This window comes from Rattus norvegicus, chromosome 1 (assembly GCF_036323735.1).
Source record: "Rattus norvegicus strain BN/NHsdMcwi chromosome 1, GRCr8, whole genome shotgun sequence".
In the NCBI taxonomy this organism is placed as follows: Eukaryota; Metazoa; Chordata; class Mammalia; order Rodentia; family Muridae; genus Rattus; species Rattus norvegicus.
In genome coordinates, this window is record NC_086019.1 from 31808979 (window position 1) to 31820872 (window position 11894).

Here is an 11894-nt window from a genome sequence, read left to right on the forward strand (position 1 = left end):
CCTCCCTGCTTTCTGCCCCGGGGTGCAGTGTGAGCAGCTGCTCCCAGCTCTTGCTGCTGTCTAGGCTTCCTGCTGTGGTGGACTGCGCCCTCAGATTGCCAGCCAGGGTAAACCGCTTCCTTGAGTTGCTGCTGGGTCTATTTCCATGGTGATGCCATATGTTTACTATAAGTCCGGTTGGAGCACTCCCATTCATCATAGAGTCCTTTTGTCTCTTAGTTGGGGGCCTTACCCATTCTCACCTAAAGTGATTGCTAATGCTCCAGTTTTAATCTTCAGTCGTTTTCGGCCCAGTTTATCTCAGCGATTCCACACTCCTGCTGCTCCTTTGAGCAGGAGACTTATTTTATTATTCATATTGTTTGTTTCTTTTCAAGAGGGAAAAGTCACATGGAAGGTGGGGAAAATGGCAGCTCACATGGTAAAAAGACCCTGATCTTCCGCAACGTAGGTGACAGGTCTACGTGAAAGGTGGGCATGAGGGAAATAGTGAAGGCGCTGAAAGAAACAGAGGCCACGGTGTGGGGAGGCACAGATGTTCGTCTGTGGTGAGCTGGCGTCAGGCTGTGCTGTGAGTTATGATGCCCGAGTATGAAGACTTACACAAAGGCATAGAAACAATATGATTCATTGTTGGCGAGAATATATACATGGATTGAGTGTTCAGAAAATGCAAAATGGCTCCGATGCTGGCTACTCTGCACCCATCAGCTCGTTTATGTTCTCATCTACAGATATCTTTGCTAGAACAGTGACCAGGAAATTCTAAGACAGGTTTCAAGGGTGGTGGGGGTGGGGTAAGGTTGAGTGTCTTTGTGAAATTTTGATAGTAAATGTGACATGAAAATACTGTTCCCATGCAAAAGATTTACAAAGAAAGATATCTAACCAATTACTGAAAATTTTAGAGAAGGGAAAAATTCATGTTCATTCAGCCACCATGTTGACACTGTAGTCTGTGGTGGCACCATGCTAACAGATGTGACTGCAGGCCCTGGTAAACCTCACACTTATTGCACCATGCCCTGCTGCAATCTCCCACCATGCCCTGCTGTAGTCTCCCTCTGCTCTGCTGCAGTCTCCCACCATGCCCTGCTGCAATCTCCCACCATGCCCTGCTGTAGCCTCCCACCATGCCCTGCTGTAGCCTCCCACCATGCCCTGCTGCAGTCTCCCACCATGCCCTGCTGCAATCTCCCACCATGCTCTGCTGCAGTCACCGAGTGAGTGGAAAAGGAAGCTATGCACTCTGAGTATTCGAGTTACTGGCTGTCCTCTTCAGATTGGCAACAATTGCTCTTGAATGTACCCATCTGCTTGTGTTCAGCCATCACTACCAGCTATGAAATATCGCCAATACTGGAGAAACTAGATAGATAAGGCTAGTAATACTGAATTTTAAGACCATACTAAGTTCTTTCATCTGGATCCCACTGAGTCACTGTTAGTTTTTTATTGTTTGAGATCTCATACATGCATCGCATGTTTTCATTAGCTCCTCCAATTCCAAGTTTATCTCCTCCCACTCTATGTGCTCTTCTGTGCTCCATTTTTGAAGCCATGGAGTCCACTTAGTGGACCGTGCGAGTGGGTATACTACTACCTACCGGGATGTGGATAGCTTCTCAGAGGCTGCACCCCTGAAGAAAACTGTCTTTCCTTCTCCCAGCAGCCACCAGTTCCCAGCGGCTCCTCAGCTAGGGTGGGGCTTTGTGACAACCTCCCCATCCACGATGATCTGCTGCAGGTCTCGTACACATAGTCACAGCTGTGGTAAGTTCATGTAGTGAGTTCACATACGGAAAACCGCTTCACTAAAGTAGCCACAACCTTACAGTCTTTCTGCCCCTTCTTCCTTGGTGATCTGAGGAAGTGTGATGCAGGAGCCCCATTCATAGTCGCTTACTCTATGCACATCAGTCATGTTAATTGCTGCAAAATGAAGATTCTCTATGAATGAGGGTTGGCAGGTGTCCGAGTCTGTGGGAATAAAGATAAGTACCTGGGGCATTTAATATGGTGTCCATTTAGCGGAAGAAGAGTAGTAGCTTCTCTAGAGTCTGTGATCTACTCAGATTCTCGGCCCAGGCATAAGTTCTTCTTGTATAATGGGCCTTAAATTTAATCAGAAGGTAGTTGATTGCCCCCGTAACATTGTACCTCTGTTGTAAGGGACACAACCTGCCAAGTCACAGCGTTCACAGATGGGAAAGATTCTCAATGACTTCTCCCCCTGGAAGCATACACAGCACCTTCCAACACTCTGAATGCTGTCAAGTAGGGATGATGGTTCCAGGTGAGTAGCAGCAGATTTCTCCACACTGTATGGCTGACGGGTATGGTATCTTCAGTAATAGGGTCTTAACATTAAGTTCTGTATAATAATTAACAGTGGTAATAACCTGTGATATTTGGGGAATTGCTATGTTATGGGATCTCGTGGACAACAACTTGAAAAGAGGTGACCCGTACCAGACACTAGGCATTTGTTATCTGTAGTATCTGGGAGAAGCATTGTTCTCCCACATTATAAGGAATTCTAGTCAAGTGTGTGTGTGTGTGTGTGTGTGTGTGTGTGTGTGTGTGTGTGTAGGAAGCCTCTACAGTCTCTTTCAAGGGTTTTAAATATTCCCTATATTCTGTTCTTACTCTGGTGTCTTAGTCATTGTTCTTTTGATATGATGAGACAATATGATCACAGCAATTCTTATAAAAGAAAGCATTTCATTGTGGCTTGCTTACAGTTTTATAGGTTCAGTCCATTGTCATCATGGTGGGGAGTATAGCTGAATTAAAGGAAGAAATTAAAAAGGGAAGGATATAACTGGTCCTGAGTTTGCACCAGATGAGCGAATAAAAGCAATTAAAAGGAAAAGACACAATGTCTCCTAGTTATGGTGGAGTAGAAATTTTATTATAGATAAAAGGGAGAGCACAGCAGACACAGGAACATCTGGGAGAGTTCAGAGACTCTGAGCCATGTAAGGAGAAAGGAGAGGGGAGAGGGGAGAGCCAGATAACCAAAATGTCTGGATTATGTAGGGAAGGGCAGAACCCTGTAACAGGAAGGACTGAGGCATGCTGGGGGAACTTGGAGCCAGGTCTGCTTTGGTATAGGCACCTCAGCAGTTTGTCCTGGGTCTGAGACCTAACAGAAGTAGCTGAGTGTTCTGCATCCCAGGTAGCAGGAAGAGAGAAACTCTGGGACTGGCTTGGGCTTTTGAAACTCCAAAGCCCACCCCTGTGACACACTTCCTTTAACAAGGCCACACCTCCTAATCTCTCTCAAGTAGAGGCATTCCCTGGTGAGGGAGCATTCAGATACATGTGCCTATAGGGGCCATTTTCATTCAAATCACCCACCTGTACCATAGACCTCGCCCCCACTTAAGGATTTCTGCTCCACTCTTCCCTTTTCCCACTTCATACCACCCGTGCTCTGCCCCTGTCCCTTGAATCTTGCCTCCTGTACATGGCCCCTTACCTCTTTTCTGAAGAATCAATCCACATATGAGAAGAAAGGTGACATTTGTCTTCCTGGGTCTGGGTCACCTCACTCAGGTTTCTAGCTCCATCCACTTACTGTGTATTTTGTAACTTTGTTTTCTTTACAGCTGGATAAAAGTCATTTGTGTAAATATGTCACATTCTCATTATCCACTCTTCAGTCGGAGAACACACAGGCTGTTTCCTTCCCCCGGCTATTGTGAATACTGTAGCAATGAACAGGAATAAGGGAGTATCTCTGTAGTAGACATACTTCTTCCTTTGGGAATATGTCTACGAGTGAGACCCCTGCTTCTTATGGTAGATCTGTGCCCTGACTTTTGAGGGACATCCACACTGGTCTCCCTAGTGGCTGTATCAGTTTGTGTTCCCGCCGGCAGTGAATGAGCATTTCTTGGGACTTTCTAATGCTAACCATTCTGACTAAAGGGGTATTAATTTGTCTGGAGAATCAATACTACATGCTGGACTAGACAAGGAACAGCTTGGGTCTCCCAGAGTGTCCTGGCTCTGGCAGACATCCATTCTTTCAGCCTTCTATCAGGATCCAACCTGTACCCAGGTGGCTGAACTCCTGAGGAGAATATGGAAGTGACCTTCACATTAGGGGCTACTCATGTAGAGTGTCTCACTGACGTGCACTCTACATAACACCAATGGGCTATTAACAAGCAGGACACTTTCTGGAAAATGGTTCTTTCTAGAAAAGGGGCAACAGCTCCACCTGATAGACCAAGGCACACTCAAGCTACTTGTGTGCCCACAAGACCATGCTGGGCTGTATCAGGATGGGGGCTCATGGTTCCTGAGGTGTGGTACACATCTATACAGCCTCACCTGATTATGTGCCTGGAAGCCATAGACACACTTCTGATGCTCCACCATGTCCATAGATCTAGGTTTGGCCTGGGTTCTAATACTCTAAGTATCAGAGTATTCTGCCGCCTGTACATCCTGTGTGTGATCTGTCCATCCACAGGCAGTGACAGTGCACTGGGAGTTTGCAAGACAGGCATGCAGCCCTTAGCCCCATCCCTGATGGCACACCAGCTCCTGCCCCAGCTCACACACTGTCCAGGGCTCCCAGTGTATGCGCTGCTTAACCTTCCAGAATAGGGTGATTAATATCCTAGAAGTTACTCAGAAAATAAGGATGGAAAGAGAAGGCAAGGACTCAGGAGGGCTCCTGTGTTAACACCGAGGCTACAGGAGTCTGGAGACCCATAAGGCTGCGCGTGGACCAGGGATTTCCCCATGGTTAGGCTGGACTGGTGAAATTTAACCTTACCATAGCTATCCTTACCTTCTCTTGAGCTGTAAGTTCCTAAGTCTGAAGTGCAGGTGTTTTCTGTGGAGGACCATGTTCACTCAGCAATGAAAACATCTGGGTGAGCACGCCCGGCATTGCCCTGCCTGAGCTGGAGCGGCGGAGACACACTTCACACCCTGTCAGCTGTCTCAGGGTTGAGCATGTACCACTACCTTATGAGGCTGGTGGTGGTGTTGGAAATGCATAATAATTTCAGGAATACAAGAAAGATAAACTTAGGGCCGGAGGGGTGGCTTAGCGGTTAAGAGCACTGACTACTCTTACAGAGGTCCTGAGTTCAGTTCCCAGCAACCACATGGTGGCTCACAACCATCTGTGATGGGATCTGATGCCCTCCTCTGGTGTCTGAAGACAGCGACAGTGTACTCATCAAATATATTAAATAAATAAGTACATCTTTAAAAAAAAACAAAAAAAGAAAGAAAGATAAACTTAAACCTTGGGGTTTCTCAGGGGTCTGGAGAGGATAAGGACTGGTCCTCAGAGTAAAAAGTTGTCTTGGCCAGGCAGCAGCTTCCAGCTCCTAGATAGGAGACCCCAGCCTTGCACAAGGCAGGATCTGTGATCAGGGGATGCTTCTCCAAGAATGTAAAGTGGGTGCTGAGCAGGAAGCTTTGGATGCTGTCCTGATCCTCTTCCACCTCCACACAGAATATTCTGGAAATTATCAGTCGTGAGATGTGGTGCAAAGACAGGAATGTGGACTAATGTTTCCCAGAGTGCCCTATTGCCTGGACACCTCAGTTTCCAGGCACAGGCCTTGATCCTTCCCCACCGGTTCCTGCAGGGGGCAGTTGGCCACATTTCCTTGGGGAGGTCAAAGGTGGTTCTGGGCCTAGCTCAGGCCTAGCTTGCCCTTGCCTGTCCACCAGAGGGCAGTAGTGCACAACTGTCCTCCTGGTCTTAGTAACAGGGACCCCAGAAGTCCAAGGGACTCCAAGGTCCAAGTCCTTGGAGATGACCACAACTGACACTGTGCAGAGGCTCGGAGTCTGCAGATGACACTGCTTTTGAAATCTGCTCTCGGGAACATTAGCAGATATTTGGGGAGATATCTAAAAGCCAAGGGAAGCAAGGCTCTGACTCCCCAAAGCCTCTCAGTGAGGCCTCTCCTCTGACATGACAGGCCTAAGGAAACGGAGACCCTTCAGATGTAGAATGTGCCAGGGTCTGAGTTCTCACTCCTGAGCAGTGCCTTGAGCTTGCCCAGCTGAGGGCAGGTCCAGCTTGGTGTGTGGGTGGCAGCCGCCCCTGCGGAAGAGGCGGGGCCTGAGCCCCCTGGCAGCTGTGTCTTCCCAGCCTTTGAGCTCCAGCACCTCCTCATCCAGGTTACCGGGATGGCCTGTTACTGCACCAAGGAGGTGATCGGTGAGACTACAGAACACTGTGACCGCCAGCAAGGCCAGCTGGTCACCGAGACAGAAGACAGCTCCCGGGGACGGAGGCTGAGAGTTCTGGCACGGTCCTCGGTGCTCACACTCTCCTCCCTTCTCCTCGGGGGCCATTCTAGTATTACAGTGCTAATCCACCAGACACGGGGGATTTTAAATTTCATTTTTGTGCAGTTATTTAAAGTTTAAACTGATAATGTCTAACCCAATTAAATTCCAGTCAATCGTGCTCTAAATGCACTAAGTCTTGTGAAATATGAATGAGGCGTCCCCCGTGCTCCTTAACAACTTAATCTCCATGCTGAGTCTCTGCTCTTGGGATTACAGTGCTGAAGCTAGGAACGAAGCAAAAGCGGGACAGGATGGGGACTCGCAGCCCACGCCGAAGCCTTCTCGCTGGCCTTGCTCACTGGGGTGTCCGGCACATTCAGAATTCGGAGCTCGTGATGGACAGCACCCACTTAAGTCCAGTTGCCAAGATGAGGGCGCGCTCTGGGAGTGGCCTTCAAAGGCAGCTGACTACAGTGGGCATCTCCCCACCCTTACCACATCGCGCCCAGCCTCCCACTCTGTTCTCTGTACGGGAATACTGACAACCGCTGGCGTTGAGTGTGGGCTCTGTTTTCCAGGGTTATTCTGAGGAATCCTGGCTCATGGCTGACGGCGTTAAAGCTGCCTTCCGCTAGATGTCCGCATCAACCCAGCAGCACCGCCACAAGAACGGTAGCTGCCATGGTTGTGTTCCCACACCCAGTCTCATGTTGGAATCCTGGCTCTTCTGTGGTATTGGGGCCTAGGGCTTTGGGACTCACAGGGGCTGTGAGAGTAGAGTCTCACAAATGGCACAGGGAAGCTAACCTGCCCTTTCCAGGATTGACTTCTCTTGAGGGGTGAGCCTTGGCTCGGCCTTGGGGCTCTTTCCTAAGAGTCTGTGCTCAGTGGCCATCCACCAGACACAAGAAGAGGCTGTGATTTCAGAACAGCCCTGGCTACCCGGGGATTGATGCAGAAGGATGGCCCTCAATGTGGCTGCTGTGCTTTGAGAAACTGACTCAGAGTCTTCAGATTCAATGTTGTGTCGCCTAAGACCAGGAGATGAAACAAAAATAAAAACAAAACCAGCAAACCTTTTAGGAGCAGAATAAAACAGCGCTTTTGAGACATGGTCACACTGGAGGCTGGCCGTTCAGACCTTAGTGATCAAAGGCAAGTCGAGTTCATTCTGGGTCTTTCCTGCCTGGTACCTGGCTCAGGTTCTAAGGTTAGCTCCAATGTTAGTTCAACTGCCTTGGCCACGTTTGCATACACTGGCCAGGTGTGCTCATTGGGTACCTGGTGCAGGGTGGAGCAAGGTCATTGGTCCTACCTGAGGTTTGGCCAGAACTAGAGTGAGCAGCTAAGAGAGAGATCAGACAGGTCAGTCAGCAGACAGGCAGGGCCCATGACTGTGTCTGCCTACCATAGAACTTATGAATCTGAGTCTGGTCCTATGAGATGGAGATTCAGCCAGGGCGGGGAAGGCTCAGGCTGCCACCAGTAAACCTTTAGAAATCTAGTCAGCTCAGTTTCCATCACAGGTGAGATGTCTCTGCTAAGTGTCAGGAATGGCTTAGGGTTGGGCAGAGCAGTGTTCATACAGAAGATCTGGAAGTGGACGCAAAGGCGGGTTCTGTGAGGTCTGTGGGGACAGGAAGGCGGTGCCTTTTTAGCAACAGGGACGACTGTCTTCTTCAAAGCTGGACTGCAGCTGTCAATTTAACAATCCATGCCATCAAATCCACAAAGAAGACATTTAAAGCATATAATGCAATAGCCCTGTGGTTACATTACATTTTGAAACTGTGGTAAAATATAAACATGAAGTTCACCATTTAATCATTTCTGAGGATTGAACCCTAGTGCCTTATGCATGCCAGGCAAACACGTTACCACTGGGCTTGAGTCCAGCCCCAGACTGCACCCCGTAACCATTTTTAAGTGTTAAATTTCATGGCACTATGGACACAGTGTACAACTATCATCACTGCCCACATTCAGAACACTCTCTGTCACCAGGAAGCACAAATCTTCCTCTCCCAGCCCCAAGTTCCTTGCTGAACCTTCTGTCTCTACAAGTTTGCTGACTCCAGGGACGTCACAGGGTCCATTCAGTGCTTGTCTTTTGCTACTCGATAATGCATTGGATAGAGTATTCCTCAGTACCACTGTGATGGGGCAAGAGTGAACCTCCCTTCCTTTCAAGGCTCCTCACTCTGCGGCATGGCCGTAGTTCTCTTGTCTGTCGTCCTTGACTGTGTGCCTGGTTACCCTCACCTTGTGTGTCCATGAAGGACGCCGCTGTGACTTTGGGTGGTCTCGTCCCTGCCCTCGATTCCCTTAGGTAGATGTCTAGCAGTGGCATTGCTGTGTCCTGTGCACAGCGTATGCTTGGTCCTTTTATTGGTTACTTAATGTTCTGCTTTGGGGGTGGGCACTTGCCCCTTCACAGTTGCCACTTCAGGGCTGGGGACCCTATATCGGAGCTGGAATCTGGGATTCTCCTTCCCCATGACTAGGCTCTTGCTCAGAAGTGGTGAAGTCAGGATCTAGCAGGGCAACAGAAGAGAGAAGCACTTAGGGAGTAGTGGGCGAGCTTCATACAAGCTTTGCGTCCACCCAGCAGTGTCCAGCTTTGCTGGCCACTCTTTAACCCTGATGAGCAGTCAGGTCTACCATTCCACTGCCACTGCCCGTCACCATACCATGACCCACCAGCCTCCACCTTCCACTGTCGCCTGCCATTGTCCCATATTGCCTACCCCTGCCTCCCACCACCTCCTACCACCTGCTGTCACCCACCATCACCTACCCCCATATCTCTGCTTTTTCTCACTCCGCTGCTTGCCTACCACTACCTGCCATTGTACTACCTCACTACTATCCCCCAACAGCTTGCCCACCCACCATGGCCTCTACTGCACATTTCCCTCACCCTCCATCTCCAGCCATCACCACCTACCACTGTCCACAGCACAGCCACTGCTCACTGCCCTACTACACTCAGCATCGGCTGCTCTCCAATTCCTGTTCATATTGTCCACCTGTACCTACCATCCACCGTCCTGCCTTAGCCTCCCACCTGGAGGTTCTAGACTGGTCCTTCTCATCCTCTGTATGAATGCTCCCATGTAGGCTACCTTCATTGCATCTAGCCTAGGACCCACCACCTGAGTGTGTGCCCCTCTGGGGATTGTCTCTCCTCCTTGGTAGTGTGTTGCACTCCTGAGGGTGTGGTCCCAGTAAGTTGTAACCCTTTTGGGGGTATGGATCGCTTGGTGCTGTGGCTCCTGGGATGTAAGGCTCCTGTGGTGTGCCCACTAAGGGATGTGGTCTTTCCAGTGCCTTGTTGCTGCCTTGGGTATTGCTGCTTCTGGGTGGGATGAGGAAATGTCAGTTATCTTTCTGGGATAAGCCCTTTTCTTCCTCAAGATACCTGAATCTAGACTGGGGAAGATCCTGGCTTCCAACCTCATGGCTACTTTCTCTACCTCAGTTCCAGGGTCCTTCCCAGACGGCCTGTCACTGTCCATGGACAAATCTCCAACCCTGATAGCTCCTTACTTCCTAGGCTGGTGTCTATTGGCTCCTAGCATTGCTTGAGATCACGCCACAAGTCCTATATGTATAGATCCCTGTCCCTGGTCTCCCTAGGTCCTCAGAAATCTCAATATCAATTCACAGAGGAGCTCCAGTAAAATTCATGAGGCACCCTCAGAAGAGATGACCACAGAAGGAGGGCACTCTTGGCCAGATCAGCCATGGCGTTTACTTGGCTTTGGTTACAGGAGTCAGAGAAGCCTGGGGTAGCAGAAACCTCTATGGTGGTACCTCCTCCCTCCTCCCTCCCTGCATCCTCGCACCTCTGTGATTGTACTGGGTGATGGAGTAAACCCTCGGAGAAGAGAAACAGAAAATCTGTTTATAAAAGGTGTGTGCAGTGTCTGCAGGGTCTGCCTCCTATCTGGATCTTTCCCCTGTAGGTGCTGGGTCATTACCCTGGGGACATTTCCAAAGGGAGGGCTTGACAGCATGTGTGAGTGACACCATTTCAATGGCCATCAACCTATGTGACATGGTTCAGGGTAAACTTCACTCCAGGGCCAGGGGAACCTTCACTGGAGACCTGTCTTTCTGGTGCTGCTGTGCCTCTCTCCTGTCTTGCAGATGAAGAAGTAAATGAGAACCCAGGACAGGATGGGAATGAAGGAGAGCTGCTCTTAGGTTTCCCCTCCCTGGCATCTGCCCCAGTGACCTGTCTCCTGTCTCCTCCCATCTATCTGGCCACCAGCCTCATCACTTTCGGCATGGCCTACTCATCTTCCTCTAGGATACTTTTTGTCCTCCTGTCTGCCTCCAGAGTCTGACTCTGAAGGTTCTCAGACCCTGGGCACCTGACGAGATGCACGAGACAGACTCCAAGGTGGACTTCCTGCCTCAGAGGGGCTCACGGACCCTGGGCTCATTCATTGGTAGGCATCAATCACCCTGTATCAGGCAGCTTCCCTGTCTTTGCCCTTGAGCCTAATTGCCACATTTTGCTGTGGTTACTTTCTGGGAGACAAGTTTGTGAGAACCACTTCTTGTCCGTGGGCATCTAGTGCCTCTCAGGCTGAAGGCCGTAGCACTTCCTGCCCTGATTCCAGATTCCTGGATCTGAATCCCACATAGTGAGGTACTTGGTTCTGATCTGTGTGTGAGCTGTGGTAGTAGCCGGGGCTGGCTGAAAGGGCCTGTGTGTTTCTGTCTCTCCTCTCCACCCAACTGGTCTGTCTGAACTCCCTTGGGAAGAGAACACGAATGAGTCTCCGGCTGTGTCTCAACAGCTACCTCAGGCTTCAGTCAAGGTTCTGAGACACCCTGCCTGCTCCCACCCTAGCCAATCTTACCACTGCAGGCTGGTTCCCCATTCTTCAAGGTCCCTTGGGTGTTGTTAGAAGACTTGGCCTCCCTATGGACCTCAGTCCTTGGTATTGGAAAGACCTGTCCTACACTCCACATGGGGTCTCTTTCTGGCTTGTACCCCTCAGACGCGTGACTAATGAGCTGAAGTGTTCCTTGAAGGAAAATCACCCTAACAGCCACAACCTTGCTTTCTCCAAGCTTCCCAGTCACCAGAGCTCCGCTAAAGCTCTGTGTCAAATGTGGGTGACAGTGATGGGCTCACCTCTCCACCCCCACCTCAGTGTGTCCTCTGAGGTGGAGAAAGTTCTGGAATTACAGATAGGAGAATATTTGCGTCATCCACAGTCTGAAGACCTGCTCCTTGGTTCTGTCCCTGTTGTGGATGTAGGATTGTCTAGGAGACCAGGCAGTCTGGGATCTCTGTGTCATCAGCCTCTGTGTCCCACCCGCCTGTCCTCCAGCTATCAAAGGGGATTAGCAGTAACAGCAGTCAGGAGGCAGAGAGAACAGGCCTCCAAGACATGGCCACTGCTCACAGCAGGAGGCTCACAATCAAATTCTAACGAAAGGTCACATTTGCAATAAGTAAGATGGAAATGTGGGTAATTGGTTAGGAGCGCTGATACTTCTACGGCAGAGAGCATTTGGATGGAGTCGGAACCTTTCTGCTCAGGTAATTAAAAATGAGATTTCACAGTATCATTAAAATGAGGGTGAGCGGGGTG

The 11894-nt window shown here is 49.7% G+C and overlaps 1 long non-coding RNA gene across 2 annotated transcripts in view; it reads left to right on the forward strand.

Annotated features, from left to right (window-relative positions):
- Window positions 1-813: 813 nt before the first annotated feature.
- LOC120098989 (uncharacterized) overlaps window positions 814-11894 on the forward strand; it is an 11571-nt gene continuing 490 nt past the window's right edge. Inside the window, exons 1-3 of one of the 2 annotated variants that reach the window (XR_005497825.1) lie at window positions 814-1773; window positions 2173-2296; window positions 2745-6449. This is a non-coding gene — a long non-coding RNA (uncharacterized LOC120098989). Of the gene's footprint in view, window positions 1774-2172; window positions 2297-2744; window positions 6450-11894 lie in introns of those variants that run through there. The other variant, XR_005497824.2, reaches the window with a different exon arrangement.